Source organism: Elephas maximus, chromosome 15 (assembly GCF_024166365.1).
Source record: "Elephas maximus indicus isolate mEleMax1 chromosome 15, mEleMax1 primary haplotype, whole genome shotgun sequence".
Classification (NCBI taxonomy): domain Eukaryota; kingdom Metazoa; phylum Chordata; class Mammalia; order Proboscidea; family Elephantidae; genus Elephas; species Elephas maximus.
Window position 1 is genome coordinate 7,914,018 of NC_064833.1, and position 12,795 is coordinate 7,926,812.

A 12,795-nucleotide genomic window follows, 5' to 3' on the forward strand; every position below is an offset into this window, starting at 1 on the left:
TTCTAATGTGGCTTGTCTTTTCACAAACAGAATGGACTGAAGTCCTCCACAGAAGAGATGACCTCAGGAGACTCCTTGCCGTAGAGAGTGTGAATCAATGACTTATTGCTTGAAAGGGCCCTTCGGATGTGTGATGTTGGCTTTTCTGTATAGGCGTTGTGCTGATCATTCACTTCAGAGTCTTCAGAGTCACTCTGTACTTACCTGCAGAACCATTCCGAGGACAAATAACTACCCTGGACCTTGGATAAAAACACGTGCAATTCTGTACAACCACATGCTATCCCTTTGACATAAGAGCTGCTAATTATTGGGGCCCTGGTGATGCAGTGGGTAAGAGCTCGGCTGCTAACGAAAAGGTCAGTCACTAGAACCCACCAGCTGCGTCTTGGAAACCCTATGGGGCAGTTCTACTCTGTCCTATAGGGTCACTGTGAGTCGGAATTGACTCATCAGCAACGGGTTTAGTTTTTAGTTTTTTTAACTATAGAACCTTCCCAAAAGTAGAAATGCTTTTCTCTGAACAAGGCCTTATTTTTATTCTTGAAAAAAATAAAAAGCAAGTCAGGGAATATTAAGATGTAGGGAACAGTTAAAAGGTTTTTACGCTTTGTTCCTTTACATTTTGCAAGACTAAACTAAGCAACACTCAGGTATTTTCTCCACTGTTTTCATCATTCTGCCAAAAAACAAACAAACAAAAAAAAACCTATTGCTGTTAAGTCAATTCTGACTCATAGTGACCCTATAGGACAGAGTAGAACACCCCCATAGGGTTTCCAAAGCTGTCATCTTTACAGATACAGACTGCCACATCTTTCTCCATCAGAGGAACTGGTAGGTTCAAACTGCTGATCTTTCAGTTTGCAGCCAAGCACTTAACCACTGGGCCACCAGGGCTCCTTCAGTCTGCCAAAGAAGAGGTTATTTCAAACCTGAGAGCAGTACTTCATTCTGGCCTGGCTTAGCCTACTTATATAAATGAGTGAATATTGGGGAGTTTGCCTGTGATCCTCAGCCAGACATGGCTTCAGATAAACAACTGTTTCCAAAAGGATGGAAACCCTGGTGGCGTAGTGGTTAAGTGCTACGGCTGCTAACCAAAGGGCTGGTAGTTTGAATCCGTCAGGCGCTCCTTGGAAACTCTATGGGGCAGTTCTACTCTGTCCTATAGGGTCGCTATGAGTCGGAATCTTATCGATGGCACTGGGTTTGGTTTTTTTGGTTTCCAAAAGGAAAAATGTTCTGACCAGAAACAATGTGACATGGAAACCTGCATTCATAATTCCTTTGCCTTGTTTGAGCACTAAGAAGTGGATTTATCTATATGCTCTAATTGAAACAATCAAGCCTCATTTCTGACAGAGGATTTTCTCAGTCATGTTGCAAACTTTTACCTGTTATCTTCCTTTATTGCAAATTGTATAATTTATCTTGTAGGCAGATACACTCATATCTTAATATGACTTATATAAAAAAAAATAGCTCACAGTCCTAGAATATTAATTGCTTTCGTTTACCCAAAAAGAAAGAGAAAGAGAGAGAGAAAAAAAAAATCTGCCTGGCAAGAGTTGGCCCATGTTCAGGTTCTTAAGGGAACTTGACTCAACATTTCCCATAATATGTTTCCAGCAAGCTTTGGGGTGGGGTCCTTCCATGGTGGTTAAATTTGGCACTCCATAATCCCTGTAGAGAGGACCATCATCTTCTCTAGAAGGAGTCAGAAGCTTTACTATTTTTGCCTATTTTAACTAGCTACTTATTTTTGGCCACTCGGAACTATGCCTCTGGAAAAACTTTCAATCTTATATTACTCTTGGGTTTATTTTCAAGGTTCTTCTATAAGCTTTACCTTTTTCGTGCTCTCAGGTACGTTTGGGGACCAAGCACTTTTTCTGCCACTGAAGGTTTATCGGAAAGCTGCTGTACCATTGACAGTGCCTGCTGCTGCAAGGCGGGGGTCTTTATGACTGTTTGAAACCAAAGAAATGGGTGTGTATCACAAAGTACTGTTTTTACAGGGTATTGTATGAGGTGTCTGAATTTTTGGAAAGGAAAATAGAGATTTTGAATGTTTTTATTAAACTTATTTACCAACAGACCTGGTGGGGACTCTGGGGTATAATTAGTGGTGCTTCATATATACCGCTAAACACTTAGGGTAGGCTTGTAGGAGAGGGCAACAGCAACAAAAACCCCATACTACAAAAAGATCGATGCTGTCGAGTCAATTCCAACTCATAATGACCCTATATAGGACAGAGTAGAACTACCCCACAGGGTTTCCAAGAAGCGGCTGGTAGATTTGAACTGCAGCCAAGCTCTTAACCACAGAGCAACAAAAAAAAAAGTCCTTGCTACCTTTCAAAAATTCAGACACAGTCAATGATTCACCATGCTTCCATTAATGAAAACATGGTATAAAAAAAAAAAAATTCAAAGCAGAAAATAATTGGTTCATAAAAGGATTAAAATGAGACATGGCATTTGTGGCATTAGGAAACATACCTACCATGCCCTAGTTACACTTATAGGAAGGCTATTCTCGAGGCCCTGGCTTGAAAAAAAGTCAGGCTGCACAGACTACAATGCTGCCTCCTCGGCAGTGGTAGGAGCCTTCCCTGGCACTTACATAAAGTAACACATACAAATAGACTCTCGGAAGGGAGAACGGTCGCCTAACACCAGTGCCGAATAGAGTAAGAGCTATGCGGGTCTACTTCAGAGAGCAAAGTCACAGGTTTGTTGAAGAATTATTATCTTCTCTCCTCAGTCCCTACCCTGGCCCATCACCCAGGAATTTCCACCCTTACAGACTTAATGGGAAGAACGTGAGTATCTGTCGGCTAGGTGAGGGTCATTCAGGACTTGAGAAGAACACATGAGCATTTCTGCTTAGAGAATGGTGAAGTCATCATATAGAGCTGGTACGTAGTCTTCCTGGAATCATGAAATGAAAAAAGAAACCAAGTGAGAAAACAAACAAACAAACAATTGTTTCAAATAGAAGGAAAATCTGTGATTTCAAGTGCTGCTGAGGCATCTGATAATCTAAGGCTTGAGAAGCAGAGAACCAGCAGAATGGAGGGCTCTAGAGATCAAGCCAAGAGCCAAATCAGAGAAATTTGAGTATAAAAGCCCAACTGGCAGAGTAGGAAGTCAAATATTTAAAATATTTTCTATAAAGGGAAGCTGAAAATGAGAAGGTGAGGGGTCTACCAAGGTTTATTTTGTCATTTGTTTAAGGGACAGAAATATTGCTATGCTAGAACTGGCCCAGAAGGTAAAGAAAAAGCATTTGTTGCTCTGGAGGAAGAAGTGGTAACGGCATGTGCAGTTCTGAGTGGGGAAAGCGGATGAGCTAGGGAGAGCCCACAGTGTAACAGGAAGGATGGCAGAGTAGACAGGTGCAGGTGGGTAGGTTGGATGGAGGAAAGATAGAGAGCTTCTTTTTAGATGGATCCAATTTTCTCATAAGTATAGTTTTTTCAACAAGTATCTATTGGATGCTACCAAATGGCAGGCACTCTGCTAAATGCTTTGGAGTTATTTCGTAAGTATAAGAAAAGGTTATCTGCTGAGAGCGAGGAAGGGGTGGGTGTATTGACAGCTTGAAGCTGGAGGAAACTGAGGATGAGTCTGCTTGGGATTGCATATTCAATAGAAAATCTTAAAGGTCACCTGAATAAGTAATTCCCAAACACAGCCAATGATCTACATCACCTGGAGAGTGCTCTTTAAACATACGTCGCCCCAACCATACTTAGAGAAATATATGTATAAAGTTGCTTGGTGCCTTTGAGTATGGTTTTGACTCATAGCAACCTTAAATATAACAGAACAAAATGTTGCCTCATCCTGTGCCATCCTCATGATCATTGCTATGTTTGAGCCCATTGTTGCAGTCACTTTGTCAGGTTGATTCCGGCTTATGGTGACCCCATGTGTGCAGGGTAGAACTGCCCCACAGGGTATTCAGGGCTGTGTCCTTTCAGGAGCACATTGCCAGGCTTGTCTTCCAAGGCACGTCAACCTTAAAGAGCTCACAGTGCATACAGTGGGGGGCATACCGATAAGCCAACAATTATGGTAAATCCTGCTAAGTCCTGTGGCACTGCAAAATATGGGGTGGCATGGGAGATCACTGGGGAGCATCTTCCAGTTGGAAGGCATCAAAGAAAACTCCAGAAGAGGTGTTTCAGGGGATCTTGGAAAGAAACTAGGAATCAGGTGGTTGGAGAAGAGAGGGAAAGTGTTCCAGGCAAGAGCAGCATTTGCACAGGCAGAAGGACCAGGGGACTGTGCCATGACTGGAGTGGAGACCTCAAGGGAAACCAAGGGAGATGAGCCAGAGGAGCAGCACAGAAAACATGCAGAGGAACTTGTCATCGTCTCTCTCTCCTGGTTTTTCACACTGACAACACTTAGGTTTTCATAGCTTAGCACATGCAGTTTCTTCTGCTTGGAACACTCATGCCCCCAGCTCCAACCCAGCTAGCTCCTATAGGTTTCTGCTGTAAGTGACATTTCGTCTGGAGGTTTTTCTTGACCCATTCTTCCATAATCTATGTCTCTCTGTTATTGTCTCTCATAGCATCTATCACCATTTATAATTTTCAAATAATTTGTGTTGTTATCATTTATTTCCTTAGTAGATTGTGTGACTTACGAGAATAGGGACCTTGCCTATGCTGTCCACAACTAGACACTCTACTCTTGGCACAGGGCCTAGCACATAGCAGGCAATGAAGAAACATTTTTGAATGGATGAATGAGAGAGAGAGAGACAGACTGTGGGTTTAATAATTTTTTCAACAAGTATCTATTGGATGCTACCAAATGGCAGGTACTCTGCTAAATGCTTTGGAGTTATTTCACTTCATCCTGACAACAAACTTCTGAGGCTGACACTATCAATATTCTTCATTTTACAGATGAGAAAACCGAGGCAGGAAAATTTAATTGCCCAAGACCATATGGCTGGTAATAGCACTCATTTGTTGTTGTTTTTCAATTACATTACTACATTACTATAAAGCAGAGGACTTTAAAGGCTCTGCTGTGACATCGAATAAGCTTCATGGGCCTCTTAAAAAAAAGGCCCTCATTTATAAAATGAAGGAGCATGTCCCTACCCCTGTTCTAAACATTTTACATATGTAAACTTTTTAAGACTCACAATAAACCAATGAGGTGAGAACTATGATCTCATTTTATGGGTGAGAGAGTAGGGGCTGAATTACAAACTGGAATAAAAGGGATGCCCATCCTTCAGACAATGAGTCCGGGGAGAGAAGGGCTCGTGGTCGCAATGTGCTGTGCTTACCCAGGAGGCCTATCTAGCAGCACCTGACAGACATCAGTACCTGATGGAACAAGCTCAGGTGTGTGGTGGAGACAGGCAGCTGAAGCCATTTGCAGGGTCACTGTGTTATATGCAGGGCTTCAAACCAGTTCCTTCCAGTTTGAACCCCTGCTGAGAATTTGCATTTCTAACTTGTTCCTAGGAAGTTATACATAAGAATCACCTGGGAATCTTGTTAAACTGTAGATTCTGATTCAGTATGTTTGGGGGAGGAAATGCAAATTATCAGCAGGGAGCTTGTTAGAAATGCAAATTACCAGCAAGGGTTTGAACCAGAATGAACCTGTTTCAAGCCCGGGCAAATGCCATGAGCTGTGGCATTCCCTGGGCCCCTGGAGCATTGGTAAGTGGCCTCAACCAGACCCAGGCATCTAAAGACCTGGCAGAAGAGAAGGCAGGTACACATGTAGAAGATGAATCCCGTTGCATAAGGAACACCTCACCCACCCGTAACCGTGCCCCTTCCCGGGGGGTGGGGGGGAACCTAAACCCATTGCCATTACGACAGTTCTGATTCATAATGACCCTATCAGAGAAAGCAGAACTGCCCCATAGGGTTTCCAAGGCTGTAATCTTTACAGAAACAGACTTCCACATCTTTTCCCCATGGAGGGGCTGGCAGGTTCAAATCACCAACCTTTTAGTTAGCAGCCAAATGCTTAGCCAGTGAACCCTCAGGGCTCCTTCACCAGAAAGGAGCACTGGAAATAAGTCCAGGCAGGGGCCAGAGAACTGGGTTACAAGCCTGACAACTGGTAGCCAGGCAACACTGGTCAAGGCCATGGATGCTCCTGACCTCAGTCACCTCATTCATCCACTGGGGTTAACTGTTCTAGTCTCCCAGGATGGCGCCAGGGGATGACACACAGAACTTCATTCTTCTAACTCCGACGTGCTCTATAATATGAAGGGCTACTCCTGTTATTTCTACTCCTGTTTTCATTTAACAAAACCTAACCAGTGGCTCAAGACAAAACACACCCAGCCGCACTGATGGATGTCACCTGCCTCTGTGCTCCCCTTCTCCATTTGTTTCCATTTCTAACACCCTGTGAGCAGTGTAATCGAGTTTGAATTGCTTGGGGGCTCTCCCCGCTCGAGGTGGCATACGAGGGGAAGCTCACAGTTGCTAATGATTTCTTATTTCACCTCCTAAGTGTATTTGGTATGTGTGCTCAGCACAGGAACGACATGGAGGCTGCACTCACATGCCGTCACTTCTAATACAGACACGAATAAATCCAGGCCAGCCCTTCTGCCACCATCACTTACAGAACCAGCTTTTCCACCCTCTAGAATGGAAATGTTTTTTTATCTCACAGTTCCTCTCATGGGAGTGTGTCTAAATTAACTCAGCTTCCTCAAATGGCCTGGCTTCTACCCAAACCTCTGTTTCCACTGTTCCAGGAAGGGAAATGGGTTCTGTCATTTGTAAACACATAGATATTCCTGTGAATCAGAGCTCATGTGTAATAACAACTGCTTACATTTTTACAAACTGTGGTGTATGTATGTATGTGTATACATGTACATATACACACACACACATATACACATACACATACATATATATAATAAGTATTTTCCATTTCAACATTTTTTACATGTATAATTCAGTGACATTAACTATATCATCTTATTTGAAAAATGGGTTACAATTTGCATCACTTTTTATATACTAAGCTCTGTTCTGAGCATTGTACAAGTATAGCCTTTCTAAGACTCATAATTAGAAAGGAATTATTATTATCTCACTTTATAGGTGTGATGACTTTAAAACAAGACTAGATTCTCAGTTGGCTAATATTTTGTTGAGGATATTTGTGTCAATATTCACTATTCATCATGCATATTGGTCTGTAGTCTTCTTTGTTTGTTTTTGGTGTCAGGGTGATGCTAGCCTCATGGAATGAGTGTGTATTTGCCCCAAGCCGTGGTCTTTTCAATCCACATGTGCACGCAAAAGTTGGGTAATTAAAAAAGGAGAACTGATGCATTCAAACTGTGACACTGGCAAAGAATATTGACTAACCGTGGACTGCTAAAAGAACGAACAAATTAGTCTTAGAAGAAATACAGCCAGAATGTTCCTTGCAAGCGAGAATGGTGAGACTTTGACTCACTTACTTTGGACATGTCATCAGGAGAGATGAATCACTAGAAAAGGGCATCTTGTTTGGTAAAGTAGAGGGTTAGCAAAAACGAGGGAAACCCTCAGTGAGATGAACCGCCACAATAGGAACAATGGACTCAAGCATCAAAGATCATGGAGATGGCACAGGATCGGACAAAGTTTCATTTTGTTATACATAAGGTTACCATGAGTCAGCGTCAACTTGATGCCAACTAAGAACAATCGTCACATCTGTTACATGACAAGGCTTTAGGAAATGCTGCTCTGTGGGACTGAATTGTTTGTCCAAGTTACTGAAGATGCAGGTGAACAAGCCACAGATTTTGTCTTTGAGTGAGTCATGATAGATTTGGGAGAGACAGACAAGTAAAAACATAGAATAACACCCTGTTGTGAGTGTCACAGAGGAAGTAAGGAAAGAGCACTCAGAACACACAAAGGGAGACTTCACTTAGAGAGAGACCACATTCTCACTCATCACAGCACAGATGAAAGCGGAAAGGTCACTCTGTTGGTCCCCAGAGAGACTAGCTCTTAAAGGAAGAACAAAATTAAAACCCTGACCCTCTCATTCCATGTGTTGCCAAGTACACCGCACCGCTAACTTAACATTTCTTGACTGTAAGAGGCTTTGACAAGCAACAAGTGTGGAACATGCTGGGAGTTGATTATTCTATTGAATAGGCTTTGGATAAGTTGGATGAATGAAAGGCATGCTGCTTGCCTCTGAGATCCAGCCTGAGAAAATAAAGTGAAATTGGCACATACAACATTTCAAATGAACTCCAGCCATTACCTTCAAAGACTCCAGAGTCTAACCAATATGTTAGGTTCACAGGAGACATCCAAGGTGCTCGTTGTGTATTAACTGGCAATGTCACCCCTGAATCTACATTGCATACAGGTATATTGGATCTCAATTCCAATTTAACGGACATTTATTAAGGGTTGTCTCTTCATTTATTTGTCCCCTCATCATTCATTGCACAAATGTTTTGTGCCCATAATTATGCTTGGTGCTGTCGAAACAGGGCAGAACTTAGCAGACGGTTCCCTACTTTCATGATACTCATAATCGAGTGAATGGCACACACAATAAATGATCACTCTAATAATCTGTTAAAATTGCAACAAATTCTAGGAAAGAAAAGAGCAGAGTGTGAAAAAGTGTAAAACTAGGGGTCCTCATCCAGGCTGGAAGTCTGCAGAGGCCTCCCTGAGGGAGTGGTAGCTGGAAGAACTGAAGAAGGGTTGGAGGGAACCAGATAAAGAGCTGGGTTTTCTAGCCAAGAGAAGCACCTGTCTGTTCTGCCACCATGCTGGTGGTGACTTTGTGTGGAGAGGCAGAGAGACAAATAAGACTCACAATGACCCGTATCAGTCACGGTGCTTTTAGAAGCAAATAATGGAAACTTTGGACAAAACCAAGTGGGTGTGAACAATAAGGAAATTAATTTTCTTATATAACTGGAAGTCCAGAGGTAGAGTAGCCTCCAGGCATCACACAGCGAACAAATCCATAATATAATCAAAGATTCAGATTTTTGCTCTCTCTGTTTTGGTGTGTCACATGTAGGAAGGCCAGAGAAGCCCTTGCTGATCAGATAATCTTGACCAATGACTGAATGAAATAAGGGAGCAAGTCATGAGGACATCAGGTGAGGGAAGATTTAGGCAGTGGGACCTAGTCCAAAGGCCCTGAGGCAGAACGGGGCTTGGCTTGTTGGGGAAATCACAAGGAGATCTGTGTGGCTGGAGCCTACTGAGGAGCAGGGAGATGGGTAGGAGATGCATTTGGAAAGTCAGCAGGGGTGAGCGGATGGAGGGTGCATCACTTAAGGCCTTACAAGCCACTGCCAGAATGTGGCCTAGAGAGATATACAGGGCCTTAGTCAGGACAGCAGTTACAGAGATAGACAGGGAAGAATGAACATCGTGGACATCCACCATTCTTAGGAAGACAGCACCATGACAGGCAGCAAGGCAGTTGAGGTCTCCCAAGTGGGCATATTGCATGGCATGCTGAAGGGGTGCGGGAGAGGAGAAGAAGGTGATCTGGATTCACCTAATAATTTTTAGTTCATTCAGGTTACACCGGTGTGGCTGTCCCCATAGACACAGCAACAGCACCAAAGCCTATGGAGGGATGCTTTAATGCATGAGTTATCACCAGATATCAACCTCATTTGTAAATGCCCTATCACTTACCAACAGCTACACTAGCAGCTCTGCACTTGGCAGGAGGCCACCTGCTCTGCCCAGACCAGCCATGGTGCTTGGGTTTCACAATTGCTCCTGCAAGTTTCTGCTGTTCACATTTTAAATCCAGAGGCAGTAGGGCCAAATGCAACTTGTGTTCTCCTCAGTTCCATCATCACCACTGTCATCATTATCATCATCACTGTCATCATCATCATCAATACAATCGTGATGTTGTTGGGTGCCGTGAACTATTATGGAAGCAGATTGCCAAGTCTTTGGCCCACTGAGCTGCAGGTTGGGTTCAAACTGCCAAACTTTCAGTTAGTAGCCAAGCATTTAACCATTATGTCACCTTTATGATCACAATAAAAAAAGAAAAAAAAAAATTGCCATTGAGTTGATTCCCACTCATAGAGACCCTATAGGACAGACTAGAACTGCGCTATAAGGTTTCCAAGGAGCTCCTGGTGGATTCAGACTGCTGACTTTTTGGTTAGCAGCTGTAACCACTGTGCCACCAGGGTTTCTATTTATAGTCACAGTCACAGATATTTATTCAGTGTTACTGTATGCCAGGAACTGTGCTAAAACCTTTACTTGCAGAATGTCATTTAATGCTCACAACAGCCCTACAAATAGGTACTCTTATTATCCTCACATTTAGACAAGAAAACTGAGAGACAGAGATATTAAGTAATTTTCCCAAGGTAACACAACTAGCAAGTGGTGGCCCCAGGGTACTACCCTGGGCTGCCCGACCCAGGAAGAAACCTCCTGACCCCGTTACCTTTTGACATATGGTAAGCTGATAGGGCTGGGCACCAAATGACCCCATGTTATTTCACAGAAGACATCCAGAGAACCTTACACAACATACTTGAGGCCTCACAGCTAGTTCATTTCAGGAGCAAATGTATGTGGTACCAGGTACCAGCGGAATCACTTTTGTGAGGTTTTCATTTATTCCTCACGATGACCTGAATCTCACAGATGGGGAGCAGAGCCCATGGTCTCACAGCCATCAGGTCACTGGGCAGGGGCTTGAATCCAGGACTCTCTGATGACCCCTCATTTGCTCCTGACCCCTGCCTTCCAGACTCCCTTAGAGTGATCCCAGCCCAGGGCCCAGGATTTCAGGATACAGATTTTCGCTTGGATCAGGTGATCCAGTGCACACCATGTAATAGAACTACAATGCAAGTTATACATGCGGTTTTAATTTTTCTAGAAGCTGTGTTAAAAAAAAGTCTAAAAAACAGGTGAAACTAATTTTAATAATATATGTCCAAAATAGTATCATTTACAAATATAAATAAGATAAAAACTGTGAATGAGAGATTTTGCCTTTTTTTTTTTTTTTAATACTAAGTCTTCAAAGCAGTGTATATTTTACACTTTGAGCACAGGTTCGTTCAGAATCTTCACATTTCAAGTGCTCAGCAGCCACGTGTTGTTAGTAGCCTCTGAGTTGCTCAGTGTAGCAGGGAAGCTTGCAAAAGTGTGTGTGCATGTATATAAATACCCAGATACACCTGGGCCGAGTCACTTATTGTACACAAGTGGCAGACCAAAGCAATTTCCGTCGGAAACCAAGTTTGTGCTCTGTGTTTGTCCTTCTGCCTCCCTATTGCCTTGTGGAAACCCTGGTGGCTTAGTGGTTAAGAGCTAGGGCTGCTAACCAAAAGGTTGGCAGTTTGAATCCACAAGGCGCTCCTTGGAAACTCTATGGGGCAGTTCTACTCTGTCCTATAGGGTTGCTATGAGCCAGAATCAACTCATGCAATGGGCTTTTTATTATTATTATTATTATTATTTCCTTCTATATACACTGTACCCCCCCCAGACACCTCCAAACTTACTCACAGCCCCCTCCCCCATTCCTCAGGAGCCCACTCACTCCCTGTGGGGCACCCCATTCTCCTCTTGTCTTCATTCCCTAATGGTGTTGTAACAGAAATACCACTTGCAAGTGGCTTTAAAGAACAGAAATTCATTCTCTTACAGTTCTGGAGGCTGAAGTTCCAAATCAGGGACTCAGCTGTGTCGATTCCTTCTGCGGGCCTCTCTCCTAGTTTCTGGTGTCTGCCAGTGATGTGTGCCACTTCTGGGCGTTTCTGGGCATCTGGCTTCCCTCTGTGTATGTCTCCGTGTCTACTCTGATTTTTAATAACTCAGAAATGATTAGGTTTAGGGACCACCTTAGTAGTTAGGTATGACCCAATTAACATAACAAAGAAACTCAATTCCCTATACACAGGATTACAACCACAGGTATCAGGACCAGGACTTCAATACATATTTGGGGAGGACAGGATTCAATTCATAACACTCATCCTGGGTCCCAACCACACCACAACGTCCGTTCACTCAGGGTCCTTCTTTCCAGCAGAGATGAGCAATTAAACATAAATTCTCACTGCTGAGGTAGGAGAACTGAAGACAAGGAAAGCGTGAATTTTGGAAAGAGCTCTGGAGTCAGAGTCAGGAGACCTGAATTCCAGTCCTTCATCTGCCACTAACTAACTGCTTGACTGTGCGATCCATAGAAGCTCACAGCCTTTGCTGCTCTCCTCTACAAATTGAAGCTCTGGCAAAACCAAGCATTCCTGACACATCGTGCCTTCTCACTCTTCCACACCTCTTCCAGACTATCATTTCTATTTCAAAGGACCCTCCTGCTTCCCGGTTACCTACTAGCTTACAAAATGGCTGCTTATTCAACTAAAACTGGCTAAGTAATTGATTTTGTTAAATCACTCTTTATTGGTGTCTCCATTTACAGAGACTACCACTAGTCAAGGATTTTGACCTACAACCTTTTAATCCAGTTGAATAAGAAGCGGGCCTGTACTCCTCCCACCACTTTTTTTTTTTTTTTAATTGTGGCTAGTGTATATGTAACAAAATATTCGACATTTCAGCACTCTTCATATGTACAGTTCAATGCCATTAGTTACGGTCATCATGTTGTTCAACCATCGCCGTTATCTGGCCCCAAATTTTACTCTCAGCGTATTTTTGCCTCTACGTGTGTGTGTGACTATGTGTGTGTGATTTTAGCTTTTCCCAAAATAGTTGATATTTGGGTAAGTAG

At 43.0% G+C, this 12,795-nt stretch overlaps 1 long non-coding RNA gene across 2 annotated transcripts in view; it reads right to left on the reverse strand.

Moving 5' to 3' along the window:
* The window catches only part of LOC126058526 (uncharacterized), a 217,474-nt gene that overhangs the window by 42,887 nt on the left and 161,792 nt on the right, over positions 1-12,795 (reverse strand). Inside the window, exon 4 of one of the 2 annotated variants that reach the window (XR_007513239.1) lies at positions 1,320-2,940. The exons of the other annotated variant lie outside the window; for it this stretch is intronic. This is a non-coding gene — a long non-coding RNA (uncharacterized LOC126058526). Of the gene's footprint in view, positions 1-1,319; positions 2,941-12,795 lie in introns of those variants that run through there. 2 annotated transcript variants of the gene reach the window in all.